General features: G+C 44.1%; 1 long non-coding RNA gene across 1 annotated transcript in view; it reads left to right on the forward strand.

The window, feature by feature from the left end:
- The window catches only part of LOC147650129 (uncharacterized), a 65,490-nt gene that overhangs the window by 24,383 nt on the left and 24,330 nt on the right, over positions 1 to 16,777 (forward strand). The window lies entirely within an intron of this gene.

A 16,777-nucleotide genomic window follows, 5' to 3' on the forward strand; every position in this document is an offset into this window, starting at 1 on the left:
GTGGATGTTCACAGTGTCTAATTTTAGATGTCTAATTCAATTAAGGTCTGGCCCGGTTACACAGTCAAAAAGACTCGCCTTGCAAGGGGGGTTACTCAGAACTCCTAAATTAGGAGCCTGCTGCTGGCCATGAGCTGGGCATGAGCCTGGAGTCAGACAGGGTTTGTACATACTGGACACATTACTTTGTTCAGCTCTCCCCTCAGTGGCATGTTGAAATACACCCTTCTTATTTTGTCTCAGAAAAGGCTTTATTGGCTTAGCCTTATGCCCCATTTTAACCTCTCCTTCCCATTTGTTATTTGTGAAGACTCAGAGCTGATTAAAACCAGCCACATCTTTTATACTATATGATGGCTGTTGCTTCCTCTCCATGGATTTCTTCCCCAGGATTCAGAGTTTCCTCAGCCCAGCACGTAGGAAGCCAGCACGCAGTGCAGGCCAGAGAATGAGAGCTCCTTTGTAGCTTTACTTTACTTTTCCTTCTGTTTGATTTCCAGGAGAAAGATTTTATGATGCTTGATTTAAAAAAAATTACTCAGGGTGTCCGACAGCCCTGCAAGGCACTTCTTAACCCTTAGAGCTCTTGCACCACTGTCAGAGAGTTTAGCAAAAGTTTCTTTGTCCTTCATCTTTCCTCACCTTCCCTATCTCATGTAAAGTGATCGTGGATTAACTGATGCTCTCTATTATTCAAATCACAAAAGCTGCTTTCTCGGTACATTCATCACATTCCGAGCTCTGTGATGCCAGAGGTTTAAACGACCAAACAGGAACCAAATTAAACCCTGTTGACCAACTCTTTATTTTCAACTGGCTCTACATTCTTAAACCAGCATGTACAAGGGATGTGGGCTTGTCAGATAAAGAAATAAACCTCCGCCTCTTGACTGCACTGTTCATTCCACTGAAAAAGTCCTCTCTGGCTGTGGCAATCTTCCATGAGTCTGAAGAGGTAGGAATTGTACACTGGGCATAGTTTCCTGATGCTTTGAGCAATTCCTTTTAAAATTATGCATAGGAAACCCAGGCTGTAACCCTAAGTCATGCCAAAACAATCTCCCCCTTCTAGATTTATAAAGTTTGCCCAGCTTTCTACCACTGCCACCCAGGTGGTACTTCACCTTACTACAGAAAAACACCTATAATTTTATTTCTTTGAAAAACATGTGAAACTTTTGGCTCAAAGGCTGGGTGGGAAAAAAGTACATTTCTTAGTGGTTTATTGCCCTTAGGAAAACATACTTCAGTTATGAAGTATTCCCCCCTGAAAACTTACTTGACATTTTGTCGAGAAAATAGTAACATTTCTACAAAGTTAGCCAAACTACTTAATATCAGAGCTGTAAAGCAAAGACCTATGGAAATGTCAGAGTGTGGATGAGACTGGTGACCTGGCTTTATTCCACTGTTATGAGCCTGCATTTCTTCTGAGGAACCATCCTGGGAAGCTTTGCCCACAGTAGCAGGAGTTGCTCCTGTAGGAGAAGCTGGAGGTGTTTCCCTGCAGCAGCACCATTGCTGCCCTGCCAAGGGGCTGCTTCATGCTCTGCGTGAGGCTGGAGGCTGGGAGGTGGAGGCAAGAGAGATTTGGGCATCATGATGAAGCTGAGGGGCTGGGCCAGGTCCCTGGAGGTTCAGGTGGGCTCTGGATCCTTTTCATCAGGGAGACCTGAGAGCTTTTCTCTACATCCTGGAAACCTCAAGCCATTCCCAATCCTCTGTCTTTCCCCATGCTTGACTCCCAGACATGTGCGTTAAGGAGCTCAGGATAGGGACAATAACACGCTTCTGTCAGAGCTCACTGGCAGAGAAATAAGCCTGGCTTAGCTCAAATGAGCTAATTAATTAATATCTGTCTGTCACCCATCTCTCCAGCTCTTTCAGGAGTGAAATTGTGCTCCCATTTGTGTGAATAGCAAAACATCCACTGATTTCAGCAGAGACAGAATTTCACTCCTCCTGTCTCTGCTTTTCAGTCTGACACACCAGAAGGTAAAACCCTGTCTCAGCTGCCACCACTCCAGACACCTCTCAGGTGTCCCAACATACATTCATGGCCATGGTTCTGCCCATGCAAACCCTGCAGTTGCTCCCATCTTTCAGGAGCAAGAGAGTTAAATGCTGTGTCTGAACAAATATGAACTGCAAGAAAGTTCAGGCCCATGCTGGGATGTGAACTTTCTGTCTCGAGCCCATTTCTAGCTTTGCTGTAAACAATTTCAGAATGTGATTAGATTTTAAGGGAAACTTGTAATAGAGCTGTAATAAGATATGATGTAATAGGTAATAATAATAATATAGAGCAGCTGTTAAGGAAAGCTTTTTCTGCATTTATCCCAGAAGGATACAAGGAGTCAGCTGCAACTTCATATTTTGAAATAGGGAATATTAAACACTAGGACTGTGATGCAGTGATGTTATTGTAAATGCTAGCAGGAAAGCCCAACGTGTGAGGGTTAAGACCAATGGAAGATGCACGCAAACAGCTGCCCTGACACAAATTCCCTCAAGTTTGGTTCATTTTCTTTTATTTAACTCAGAGTCAATACAGTGGGCTTCCAGACAGTGCTTTCAATAGGTTCTGGGCTGCTGAGAACAGCGGGATTTTTGCTCTTGCTTCCCACCATGGCCCTAATGAACCCTCAGAATGCACCTAGCAAGCTTAATGTGAGGTGTATCTCCAAATACCCGTCTGCATCAGCGTCACTCAGCTTCCAACAACACCCTATCCTCAGTTCATGCCTCTGGGAGAAATGAAATATAAAATCAACAGAAGGTCGGGCTGGAACGTCAACTTCAAAATGGAATTTCCTGGTGTTTTTCACAGCATGGCATTACTTAAGTGTTAACTAATATTGGTCCGTGTGTTTAATCTCCATGTGTTGAAGGAAAAAGATCTTTCATGGAAAGACTAGAACAGATAAACCTATATTTAGCCTTCTATAAACACCTCACAGGGTCACATTTCTGAAATGCAGAGGCCAAGGATTGCATGGAGAAAGTGGATGAACACAGGCACGGTTATATGCAACTCAAAAAGGGGCATTTCTTTGTATGATGGACAGAACCCATTATAAATTAGGCAATGTATTAAAAGAAATCTTTTAATTGTTGATTGTAACAAGAAATGATCCAACAGAGGAGAAAAGGAAACACTTTCTTTGGATCGTCAAACACCGTTTGGATGGTGTTGGAAAGTTTCCAGAGTGAAGTTACTGTGCACAAAGATCAGACAGAGAGGCTGATTCTGCAGTACACAGCTCTTCTTCTCCACCTGCCCTTGGCAGACAGCAGTGCCAAAATCCTTCTCTGGGCTCTGCCTACCCATTTCTGATCTCAGCTTCACTCTCCACAAAACTCACTTGGCTTGTGCAGCCCAGGGGAGAGCTCTGGGTCCTGTCCTTCCTGCCAGGAAGGGGCAGTCAGGACTTCTTGGTAAGATGAGGACTCCAGTTGAGCATCTGCAGATGCAGTGAAATGGAGAGGTTTTTTCCTTTCAAACCTAAGGACAGGCCGGGATACTTGTGGTGTCAGTGTTAGGGAAGAGAAACAGAGCTGAGTGTCCCATTACACTGGCTTTCAGCTGTATTTGGGAACAACCATTACGTGAGAGGCACTGCCTACTGCCTGTTCTAAGTAATCCAGGCCTGATCCAAAGCCCCAAACCATCTGCCCTGCCAACAAAAGCATGTTAAATAACTTACCAGAAAGTACATTAAAACAGTCTCCTGTCCTTGGTGTTATTTTGGTATTTAGCTGCCTGTGCAATGTTACCACATTGTACTTGCTGTTCAACAGTGTTTTTAGTATAATAAAGCTAGGAAAAAAGTCATCCTTTCACCTAAATTGCAAAAACCAATTAATTTTTAATATTTAAAGCTGTCCTGGATTCTGACTGGAATTTGAGTTTTCTGTAGATTTGTCTCTAAAGCTGAGGAAGATTTTCAGTAAGATTTATCATATTTTTTACTGTCTTTTAAGAACTGAAGGCTTTTGTGTCCAGTTGTATTTCCAGCTTCAGAGAGAAAAACTAGGTATTGGTAATTGTGCTGATGAATCCAGAAGAATCTGTGATTAACTTGAAACAAAGAGGTTAGGTTGTTCTAATGATGAGATCCTTATCTGAGTTGAATGCATTTAAATGCGTATTTTACAGTCCACCGGTCAAGTCATAAAATTACAGTTAAATCTTAAAGGAAAAACTGAAGGTTACTAGGCCAGAAATCAGCCACAGAATTTTACAGGTCAGGGAACAGCAGGTTTTATTCTTTTCAAGGTGTCCTGCAAGACAAGGTGGACGGAGGTCAGAGAGTTTCACACTGAATTGTGGGGATGGCTCTTGGGCAGTAACCATGCAGGAAAGCAAGGGAGATCACATCCCAAAATCTTGGCTGTCATACTGAAGAGAACAATGATGCCAGCGACAACTGCCTGGTGTCCTCTCAGGGGGACACAGCTCCTGGCTGCTGCTGGCTCAATGGCACTTCATCCTTAGAAGCAGCAGAGCAGCTTCGTTTTCTCTTTTGAAACAGGGAACGTTGCTCTCCTGCGATTGTTGTATTTATTTTATGAGTTGCACTAGGAATGCTGCGTGGCACTCTTTTGGCCCCTCTCGCCTGTGATTTACAGTAGTTATAAACATTCCAAAGTATACATGTAAGTTTAAATGATACATTAATATCATAAAGTTACAATTCTGGTATAAATGTGTCATCAGTTTGAAAATTCAGTTTTTCCTTTGCCCAGCTTTGTGATTAGGCTGACTGGAATCATCTCAGTGCAAAAGCACCACAGACATGAATTCAGTGTGCCTGCGTGTCCCCGAAGTAAAGCGGTGTGAAAGCAAGAAGAGAAAGGTATTCTGCCAAGCTGAAACAGTTCTGAATATTTGACTGCTTACATACATTTTCATCATATTCTTCAATAAATAGAACGAGAGGGGAAAAGGTAATTGAACCTCAAGCCCATGACAGGAAGACAAATTAGACTCCCTGCAATACTCTCCCAGGTCCAGCTCTTCCCGTGGGTTCGTGCCATTGAAGTCATTCCTGCAGTGCCAGAAACCGCAGAGCTGGACCCGCTGTTCGGGAGGGCACGGCTGCCCCAGCGGCCCTTCCAGAGCCGGCCACACGCTGCTGCAGCTCCCAGCGCCTCGGATCCCAGCCAAGTCTGCCCCAACTCCTGCCCGGTGCTGGCCGGAGTGGGAAGTGCCTCTGGGACACTCGCTGGGACACGATCCCTCCTTCTCCTGTGGCCGTCAGGGCATCTCAGCCCCGCCGCTCGCAGCAGCTGTGGCACCGCTGGACTGTCTCCCACTTGTCACTTGATGAAAGGAAGCATTTACATCTGCTGGCAGGAGTGGCCAGGCCTAGCATTTTCACAGGAGAATTTTCACAAAATTCAGAGGCAGCTGTGTCTCCTGCATTTGCAGATTAACTGCAGAAGCAGTGGTGAAACACAGAAATCAGATGATTCATTCAAGATCACGCAGGAAACCAGGGAGGAATAAAATGCAGCACCTGAGACCTCTGCAGATAAACTCTTAACACTAACATGCAGAAACAATACACAACTGGCAGGTATTCTGTAAAATATCACCCAGCTTTGCAAATATGGCTAAGAATAATCTCTTACATAATCAATGCAATATAATAAATTAAGATGTAAGAGGCTTTTAAAGGAAAAGGAAATTTGTGGTATTAAGATTTTAGGGGATCAGTCTCCAAGTTGTCTGTAGACTGGTTATTTGTAAAAAGATGAAGTGAAGCATTTGTTATGTCCAGCCAGCTATGTACCACTAGCCTGAAAACCATTAAGAATGCTAATTTTCAGATAAAATACGATTTAATAAAAGGAGGGGAGTTAATTTTTTATATTTGTATCACAGCCCTGATCCAGGTGATTAGTTTAGCTGACTCATGAGTGGGTTGGAATATCCCTAAGTCCCTGAAAATGTTACCTGCATTTTATTAATAGTCAGCTCCTCATCAGTCATTCAACAAGAATTATTTTTCCTTTGTAAAAATCTATGAGAGAACAGCTTGGCATTCAGGAGTTCAGCTCTTGGAAAACATTTCTTCCTCCTCCTAGACCCCGGTGAGGGGAGCCGGGTGAACTATCAGATGAAACAAGCCTACCACAGAGCAGCTTCAGCTTTCATTGTTGCAATATGAAAGTATTTTATGATGCCTCATAAGTCATGTGTGAGGCTCTGATAATGGTCACGTCAGCCCCCACATTTCACACTGTGTTTAAAAATACAGCTTGTTTATCTACCCCACGGGCTGCAGCCTGCCATCAGATTTACATTTGAAAACACTCAGCACCCGCACACTGCCTCAGACTGCCTTGTGAAAAGCACCCTGACATGGAACAAAGCTGTCACCCTCTCTTTATAATTAATGTTTTAGAATTTCACTTTTTTTTTTTTATCTCTGGAGACAAACTAAGTCAAATCCATACTCAGTGCCCTTTCAGGAAATGCATTTAAGGTTTTTTGCTCATCTCTTTCTCCCTGTATCCCTGCACCCTGTGGGCGAGCAGGGTAGGTGGGTGGCCAGATGGCACAGAACCACAGTGTGTCTGTGCTATGGTTTCCCATGTCCCCTTTGTTTTATTGTGTTTTGGTGCATTTAGCATTTCACTTACAGTCCAAATCTTGCAGACAATTGTGAGAGGATCTCTGCTCTCAGCCATAATAAATAACGGCCTCATAACCCATACAATTACATTGAAAATCCTCAATATGTAACTGAGATGAACCTTGGGGTCGTAATGAACCTCAAGCATGCATTTAAACATACAAACAGATAAAAATAAAACAACGTGATGAGCTCTAAGCCAATTTCACAATTATGCTGCCTGAGTCACAAAATTAAATTGCCTGGAGTTGGCAGTAACATATGAACTTTTATTTGGGCTTGTGCTTTATTCCATTCCTGCATTAGCTCCTTAAATAGCAAAATGAAGTATGACTTAGCATTCAGCAGTAAATCCTCTCCTTTTTTTGTGCCCTGTGCTGCAGTAGCATGGTTTAAGGTAAAACATTTTTTGACGGTGACAATAAGCGCAAGATCTTGCCTGACTGCAAAAGTGAGTTGGTGTTTCAGTTAACTATTTCTTCCTCAATGCAGAGCATTAAATGTCAAGCAGAGGCATTAAAGGAGCCTGTTGATGATGTTAAATATTCAGCTGGTGTTTTTCTGCCGTGTTTGTACAGTGCTGGGCAGCTGACAAGGAGTCCTGCAGAGCATAACGGCCGCACTGTATCACCCCAGAGCCGAGAGGGAGCCGGGCCCTGCGATAGGAGGGACAGGGGCTTCCAGCAGGCCAGCACTTCTTGCTCCAAGTGTGGAGGTTGAGTATTTATCAGTAATCCATGTGTATTCTGGATGTGGAACCTCCCCCCATGTCCCTGGCTGGCCCATTCCCCCAGCGCCCCCGTGCACACCGTGCCCATTCTGCCTCCAATGCCGCCTTTATCTGCCGGGGCTCGCTGCCCTCCACACAGCGTCTCTTTAATCTCTGTAAACCCAATTCCCGGCCAGAACAAACTCTGCCTGCCAGAACACATTTGGGAGGGATAGCAGGGATGAGAACAACAGGAAAAGGGGTTTCATGGGTTAATTTCTGCCCGGGCACCTTCTTTTACCAGGCAGAGCAGGTGGCAGAGAATTGTTAAAACCCCTTGGAGGTTTTTCCACTGATTCCAGCACTGCTCCAACCTGTATTCTCAGGCTTAAATCACACAGAAACCACCTCGATGTGACCTGAATGTCAGCCCTGAAATGTCTTTTTGTGCAGAGTTCCCAGCCAAGGGTTTGGTTTGGGTGTTATTTCAGGCAGGAGGGCAGGTTGCTCTCCAAAAGCTCTGCCTGAATGCAGGGAAAAACAGGCTTTCATGAAAAACTTATTCTGAAAAAACCCTGTATATTGTATTTGGAAGCACATAGGGGGTTATCCACACAAGCAAAGTGTTATGTTTTCCAATTGTCCAATAAAATAGATTTAAATAGAAGCAAGGAAGAAATAAGGCATTTTATAAGACTGTTCCTAACCTATATGAACTAAGACGTCTTGATTTAAAACTGCTCTGTGCCCAGCAAGAGGAAATAGCTTAGACTGTATGTGAGAAGAGAATAATGGCTCCATCAGGTAGTCTGTCAGCTCATGTAAATAGGGCCAGACTGGAGACCAGGGAGAATGATCTACCCTCCCAGGAAAGGGCATCAGTGAGGCATTTAATGAAACTGGAACAGATGGATTATTCCGTGGGACTTGTACAGCAATTCCACTGGGTCCCTTTGGAAACTACAGGAAACACAACAGGAAAAATAGAGACTGTATTTACAGGGGAAAAGTTGAGTCCCAGAGCATTTACAAACTTAGTCTAAACTCTTTCAGAAGTACAGGCTGAATCTCTATTCCTTAAATCCTATCACCTTCTCTACAGGATCTTCTCCTCATTCAGTAGAAGCAGCATAAAATGTACCATTTGACATTAATGCTGCTCCCTGTGCAAAACCTGACTGAATTTATATTTCAGGATGTCTCTTTCCTGCTTTATTTCAGGCAAAACTTCACATTGCCAAAAGACTTCAATGCAGAACAAAGTTTTATGAACCTAAAGACCAAGGTCGATTGAAAATCAGGAATCATTCATGGAAAATTAGCAAATGTGACACACGCAGAGTGAAATCTGCATTAAGAACTGCTTCCAACTGGCAAGGCCCTAACCTGTGGGACAGTTTTATTGGATCTCCCAGGATTACAGCATAATTTTCTTTGACAACTCGTTCACAATCCAAACTGAGCAGAAACCCTTTCTGGGGGCAGCTCTGAGGCTGCCTGCTGTGTCAGGATCTGTGAAAAAGATCAAACCAGAACAAGCAGGAGGGATTTTTTTGCTTTGTAGTGCATGAGGTGTAGTGCACCAGGTGTGAAAGGGTGAGAGCACCGTGGCTCTGCTTCAGGCTCTGCAGCTCTTCTGTCCAGACACCCATGGGACTCCTGTCACCATCAGCTGGAGCTGCATACTCCAGGCAGGAGGAGCAGATGTTAACACAGGACCAGGTCCATGTGTTTCCAGACTCCGTCATGCCTCAGGTACATCCGAGGCACCACGTCAAGGCTGAGCTCTTCCCACACCTCCACCATCTCTCCAGCATTCCTCACTTCATTTGAATGTTTAACCAAAACCCTGGCAGAATAGATCATTAGAGCTGGCTTAGGGCCAAAATAGCCTGAGAGAGTTCATTCATACTATAGAAAAAGTTGGGGGTTTTGGGCATCTCCTCTAGCCCTTTGTGATCCCCTTCTCACAGCTGCTGACTGGAGAAGTTGATGCACAGCACCAATCCCACAGTTTAAAAAAGTCTCTGTGGATTTTGGTGGGGGTTGGAACCATTCCCCAGTGGCGGAACATCCCCAGGGTGCTTCATCCCCACTGTGGGAGCCACACACATTTTGGGTTACTGGGCAGGAGTGGTCACCAGGTAAAGGAGAGGTATTTTCTGGAAGGAAAGCACAGAAAGGCTCATTGCAGTGCTGTTGTAGCAGGAGTGTGGAAGGGAGGGTCTGGGGCAGCTGTATGGTGTGCAGGATAGAGGCTGGAGAGGATGCTGTGGCTTGTGAAACATGGGATAGGGATGGGATGTGACCTGGAACATCGGCAGTGATGCGTGGAAGGTGTGGCATGGGAAGCTGCTGCAGCCTGCACGCCCCGCTGAGATCGGCATATGGATTCAATGCCAGGAGATGAAAGACCACACGTCTGGGGACGACCAATAAAAATGCAAAATATACTTTGGATGGAAATGTTCATGAGGAAACCAAAGGGGAAACAGTCCTGCTGGCAGCAGAAGCTGCAAAGCAGTCGGTCAGGGCTGAGGATGGTGAGGGCTGGGGTTCCAAAGAGAAGGAAATAACTGCTCCCCTCATCTGCCCACATCAGGAATTCTGTAATCAATGTGATGCAGAATGTTTAAAAATTACGTGGGGAAAGATATACCAAAGGAAAAAACCTAGCATTTGCAGGGGCTGCAGTCTCAACAAGGACCATCTCCTGCCTTTTTTCCCCCTCACATAAGCAGCAAATGGGTAATGGAATGGAAGTGCCAAAAGTAATCTTTCAATCTCTTGTTTTGTTAATATGAAAAATGTATTGCATTTTTCTAAAAGGGAAAAAGGAAGACAAAGAAAAATTACTTTGGAACCAAAAAGTAAAAAACCCCAAAGCCTTCCTTGTGAAAGGAAGGCTAGGAGTGACTTGGATAAACACATCTATTGACTTTAAAATGCAATACTTTTTTTCAGGAGGAATGATCCCTCATTCCATAGAGGGTGTGTGTATATCAGAAAGCTATTTACATGGCCTTAACCTGGATTCACCTTTCTTTTTCTCTGTGGTATTTATTTTCTTTGCATAACATTCTTCATGTTAGCCCTTCTGCCATAATTGCATGAAAGGGTTTGCAAGAACTCACATTTCATTGAGTGCAGTTCTGCTATAACCTTTATGCAGCTTTTATTTCCAGCAGACTCCTTCTAATTTTCCACATTATTTCTCATTTCATCTTCATTTCTTGATGACTCCTCTGCCCTTGTTCAATCCTTTTTCCTTTAGTTTTCAATAAATAAAAGCACTAGGACCAAATAGCAAAGTAATGTTGGCTTTTGCTCAGTATGAGCCAAAGCTTGTACTCCAGAAGACTAAATTTGTGTCTTTTCTGTTTGTAAAACTTTGGTAATACAGCTTCTCACCATATGAACAAAGATCTGCTTTAAAGAACCACATGGTGTTAATGTTCATGCATTTGATTTATTGATACACCCATTGGAGGAGGCTTTGCTGTTACCAGGAGGCTGCCAATACTCAGTAATAACTGCAGGGCTGTTCCTCTCCCTCCAGCCTCAGCATGAGGGGGGATTATTACTCCTTCACAGTGTTTTCCTTCACTTCCCCAGTGTAAGGAGATGTGTGGGATGTGGGAAATGGCCTCATCACTCTGCAGAATAACTTGGTGAAATACATGACAGAGAGGAGCTCAAAGTGTATGGGCTTAGTTTGTAACCCCAAGGATGGCTGCAAAGTGACTTGAGCAGCTCTGCAATCCAGGGAAGGTTTGGGAAGGATTATAAGGACACAGGCAGGCTCAGAACCAGTGCTTTTAAACCAGCATGAGCCACAGAGCTGAGGAGCTCTGTGTGTGATATCTCATATTGGGAAAACAAAGTCCTGCTGCATCCAGCCACAGCAGAAGGGAGTGCGGTTAGAACTGATCCAAGGATGGTTTTTTCCCATGTGAAACCTGATTAAAAGTACCAGAGGAAGCCTTTGTGGTTGAGAATTAAGCTTGTTCAGCAACCATATAGGATAATAAACTTGTCCAGAGCTATAATGGTTACTGTTAAACCCTAGAAGTATTTTTAAACCTAATGCTTCTGAGCTGAAACCAACTTTCACTTGTTACAGATTAAGAAGTGTCTAAAGCAGGCAAACCTCCCACACCAGCATCATAGGCATTTCATACCAGCACAGGCTGGAGACTGCTCTGGGACCAGGATAGGTTTTATCAGTAATGAGCATCTTGAAATAAAGATGCTTACATGAGTGCTAAACTCCTTTAAAGAGCTTGGCCCAGCCCAGAGAGAAAAAAGAAGGGTTCTCCAAGGTACGGTTGTTTCTTCAGGCTGTGTTGGGCAGCTGCCAGCTTTATTCACAAAACTGCTGTTTTCCTCCTTCCATAATTGTAGTGGGCACAGAGCCACCTCACAGAAAAGAACTGGCACATCCTTAAGCTCCTTCCTCCCGCCTCAGCAGAGTTCTCAGGATGAGCTGGCAGGTGCAGCCACTGTCTTCCCACAGAAAAATACATGTGACCTCTCTTTGCACCTCCAAGCTCAGTGCCCACTCTGAGACTCGAATTTTCCAGAGCTATGAATGTCAGCATTTGATTGTTCAGGTGCTTTTTCACATCAAAAGCTTTCAGTTTTTCTCCTCCAGCATGCGAAAATTGATTATTTATGCTTCCACTGCCGAGGCTGATCCTGCCTTGTGTCAGGAGCACCATCAAACCAGTGGCAGTTCTATTCAAGTCACCAGAAAGTTTTCAGTGAATTGGGGTTTGTGTTGTTGGAATATGGCAGTTAATTAGAACCAAGGTTTTCTGTGCAAATGTATTTGTTCTGTTAAATTTAACTCCAGACAAGGTGTGAAACTGAGTGAGGAGACTGAGCAGGAGCATACCTCTTTCTGTCTCTCCTGCCCTCATCATCCAGGAGAGTATCTGGTGTCCAGACCCCTATCTGCACTGTGGAAAGTTATTTTCAAGTTTTTTTTTCTTGGAATGGTGCAAAATCTTTCACCTGGTACCCCAACCAATAGGTGAAGGAGCAGAGGAATCACTGGTTTCTGAACCATGAGAGGTGAATGCTCTACCCTGGTGTTTCAGGCATTCATCCAGAATAAAACAATTACCTTACTTTTTTTATGGGGGAAAATAAAAACCCAACACCAGAAGTTTTCAATTTCATTCTTTTACGAAACAAAGCAAATGTTGACACCTGCCTGTTTCACAAGAGGTAACTGTTGGTGTTTCAGTTATCTCTGGCATTTGATTGGGGTGGTGACCCTTTAGTGGCCCACATTCATACCCACCACCTTCTCCAGCCCCCTGACACCAGCACTCCCTCTCCACCAGTCCTGGCACATCTGAAACTCCCAAGGCCATTTGCAAGGACAAGCCAAAAGTTTACTTTTAATAAACAGTTTCTCATAGTTAATTAATAACAGTTCAGGTAATTGGGAGACCTGGGTGAGGAGTGAGGACAAATCCTATAGGTATTATCCTGAATTCCCCAAACCTTTACTCCTTTAAAGCCAAGTGTGGAGCACAGAGGAAAAAGCAGAATAGTGAATTGCAAAATCAGATTTTTTCCCCTAAAACACAAAGGGACTTGTTTGCTGCAGCACATTGGGTTTGGTAGAGGTGGAATGTAAGCAGGTTAGGGAAATAAACCTGAGTGTCCGTGGTTATCAGCTGTCTTGGTCCCTGTATTACTCTAACTGTGCAGCAGAAAGCTGCTTGCCTGCCTGTGAGCTGCCAGCAAAGAGCCTGCAAGAGGCCAAAGTCTTTGCTCCTCACTTGCTCGGGCAGTGTGGCTCGTTTGGATGTGTGGGAGAAAGTTTGACACCTTTTTGTTTCTCGAAGAGTGAATGTGGGAGCAAGGGGAGAGGGAAGGTGAGGCAGGAAATCTGGCTCCCTTTAAAGGTGCTTTGATAATCTCCTGCACAAAAAGCAAAAGCCCTCAGGTTTCTCACATTGTAACGTGGAACATGGGCTGCTTGAGACCTACAGTTATAGCTCAGTTACCAGGAGTGAAATGCTTTACTTGCCTCAGGGGACATGTGAAAGGAGAGCTGCCCCCAGTGCACTGCTAGAAGCCATGCCAGCAGTTCAAATAATTTTTTTCCAAAATTTTATGATCTGATGCTTGGATTACATTTGTTTAGCTGTAGAGGTGTGAGGTCTGAAAAATTTGTCAGAGGAAAGAATAGCCCCAGCTCCAGACATGTGCATTTGGAGCTCAGCTGCAACCAGGACACTGGAAATCCTTGAGGACAGATGAAGTCACAGGATGTCGTGTCTGAGACTCAAAGTGCAGGAGAGGAGAGATACATCTGGTGGCAGAGAGTGGGAGAAGTGGCTGTGAGCCAGCTGGGCAAAATCCAGAACCAGGTGAAGCCACCTAAGACTCACCTGGACATCTCCCACTGTACAGTGGACGTGTTCCACCCCAGCCAGACATCCTGAGGAGCAGGAGGGGCTGGACAGGAACCATCACGGCCTCAGCCACCTGCACTGCTGTGAAAAGAAAGACCTTCACTTCCAAATATAATCTCATTAAACTATGTTATTCCCATAATTCTTCCTCAAATTTAAGGCTTCAGACATTTATTCTGCAGTTCCAAAAGATCAGTTTAATAGCAGATCACAGATTCTTCTCTAAACTTTCACAGACAGGATCTGAACCTCCCAGCTCCCTGACTGGAAGGTGACTGTGGCAATCACCCTGCATGCAGGAGGGGCATTGAAGCAGGGATGCTGGTGACATTTCCAACGCTACAAGTAGAGCCACCCTCTCCCCCCAGCCCAGGCAGGCACTGGCAGCACATAGGGGCAGAGAAGCTGGACAAGTCTGTGAGAATCCACTCTCAAAGTCCCAGTTAAGGGTTAAATGGCAGGTCAGTGGCCCCACCTTTCCCAGCACAGGTCCTTTTGCCAGCCCATGATATCCTGACCCTCCATCATCTCCCCATTCATCCACAGACATCCAACATCTGCCCACTGTGGCAAACAAACCCACACCTACACACACACATTTGCACTTCAGGATTTTCAGGGTTTGGGGACACCTGGGTATGAGCTGCACCTATCAGAAACACTGGAAAAGATCTTGGGGGCAGAAAAAGAAGAAAAATGTAAGAAATGAAGTGGACATATGGTAGCCCTAATAAAAAGTGATAAAGTCCTCTGATAGGGCTGGAATGACTCCAGCTTAATTACCAGAGCTTTGGACCAGACTCCAAAGCAGCTCACTGTCCAAAGCTGAGATAAGTCCCTGGCTCCTATTTCCAGCTCAGACTGCTCGACAGAGCCCATCCTCCTGCTTTTATTTATATTAGGGAGTCACTCATTCGTAATTCATCCCGGACTGAAGCTCACTTCCCGTGTCAGGATACAGATCGTTTATAAAGCGATAAGGGACTGTATTAACATTATAACCCCGTGTTTGGAGATGCTCACATTCTCCCTCGAGATGTTTATCACCCATAAACACAGCAGAAAATCTGACTTCATTGACCTTTGCTTCACAGATAATTCTCTTTCACACTGTACATAAAATGTATCATTTATTTAATGTAGTGCTGTGCTGGGTCCAGTGAAGTTCAGCACATAACACTGCAGACAACAGAAGCTGTAGGTGCTCAGGATGTATGAAAATACTCCTCTCACAAACCTAATTAGGGGTTTTGTCACATGTACCATTAGTATATTTTTACTTGATCTACAGGAATTTCCCCTACTACTCCAAACCCAAATTCATTTGTTTTCATTTGAAGAACAACAAAACATATAATTAGCAGGCACATGACAAGACTTCATGATGGATTTACAACATTTCACAGTTGAAAAGAGACCTGTAGATAGAAGGCCAATGTTAATAGATATTCATTCAGTGAGCTCAGAATTTCCACCCCATCTCTAATTGTGCTGACATCTTTTTTGCACACTGCATTTATGGAAAGGAGTAAGGAGCATTCATCTTTTATTTTTGATATATATTTAAATGCCTTGTCCTCTTCATGACCTGTTAAAAAAGGTGCCTTTATATACTAGGCAGGTAAATATCAGAACAGTTTTTCATGTAAGATTGAAAGAACTAGTACAGCTGCCAGCAACAAAGCCTGGGCAAGGATAGGAAGTGCCATGGGGACACCCTTTGGTTCATATTTTTAGCAGTCTCATTTGCAGGTGCCAGGTTTGACTCTGCCAACTGACAGAGAAGGGTGGAGAGAAAATTCAAATGGCATTGGGTGCATTCAGAGTGAACAGCACCGGTGGGTCAGGGGTCCAGTGGGTCAGCCCTGTGCACAGCAACACTGGGGAGCTTCTCCTGGGATGGGATAACAGAACAAGGCACAGGGTGGTGATTCCATCACAGCCCTGATGCTCATGACCTGTTACTTTAGAAATAACAGAGCAAGACTTGGGTGCCCAGATCTGCAAGCTTGAAGGAATGTGACTTCCAGTAAGTGGTCAGCATTCACCTCTAAAAATAGAGGCACTGAAAATCACTGATGACTTTTGATAGTCTTGGCCAAAATCAACTATTTTTAGCCCATCTGTTCCCTCTGAGCTCAGTGCTCTCAGGAAGAATGTATGTTTTGGGGGAAGGGGAGGAGGCAGAGGTTCTTGTCACTTTCACAGAGTGAAAGTTGAAACACTTTCATATCAAGAGTACTAAAAAATGACAGAACCACTTAATTTCTTTAAATGGATTTGAGAATGTTGCCAAGTTTTGTGAGCAATTAAATTTAATGCAGGATAAGATGGCAGGGATGAAGGATAATTATATGCTCTCAAAAGCTTGGTCTTTTTGTAAATGAAATGGCCTTAGGGAGTTTTCCAGAAAAGTTTGGGCTCAGCCTTTTAGTTCCAGCAAAGCCAATTGCCAGTCATGGCTCTGCACTAGGTGTATGTGACATGATTTTTAATGAATTCCCTCTCAGATTCCCATTCAGCTGCCCAGCAAACTTGACAATAGTTTGTTTTTTCTTTGGCAGTTTTGTGCAATCAAACCTTGCCTGATGTGTTCACTTCCCCATATCCTGCACTCTTAGCAAGGGAAGAATTCAATATACTGGACACTGGGAAATTTATCTGACAGGTAAACATTGGAATTTTTTTAGGTGATAGTGTAAAAAATGCATCAATGGGAGTACTAATTACAGGTCCTGCTAACGAGCCCAAGGTTTGATAGCTCCTGAGAAGTGCTCAGTGCCACCATTCCCTTTGAAAGACAAGAGAATTAATTAGTTCTGAAGAGACAGGAACTGATCTGTTGGGCACATCAGTGAGAGTGTGTCCAGACAGCAACTCGTGGCAGTCTGAGAAAGGAATCTTTAAGAAGATTAGAGGCTCTGCCACAAGGCCCTATCCTTCAGAATTTGAGCACTGACTCATTTTCTTTTGAAGTTATTTGTGGGTGT

Source organism: Cyanistes caeruleus, chromosome 16 (genome assembly GCF_971803275.1).
Source record: "Cyanistes caeruleus chromosome 16, bCyaCae1.hap1.1, whole genome shotgun sequence".
Lineage (NCBI taxonomy): Eukaryota > Metazoa > Chordata > Aves > Passeriformes > Paridae > Cyanistes > Cyanistes caeruleus.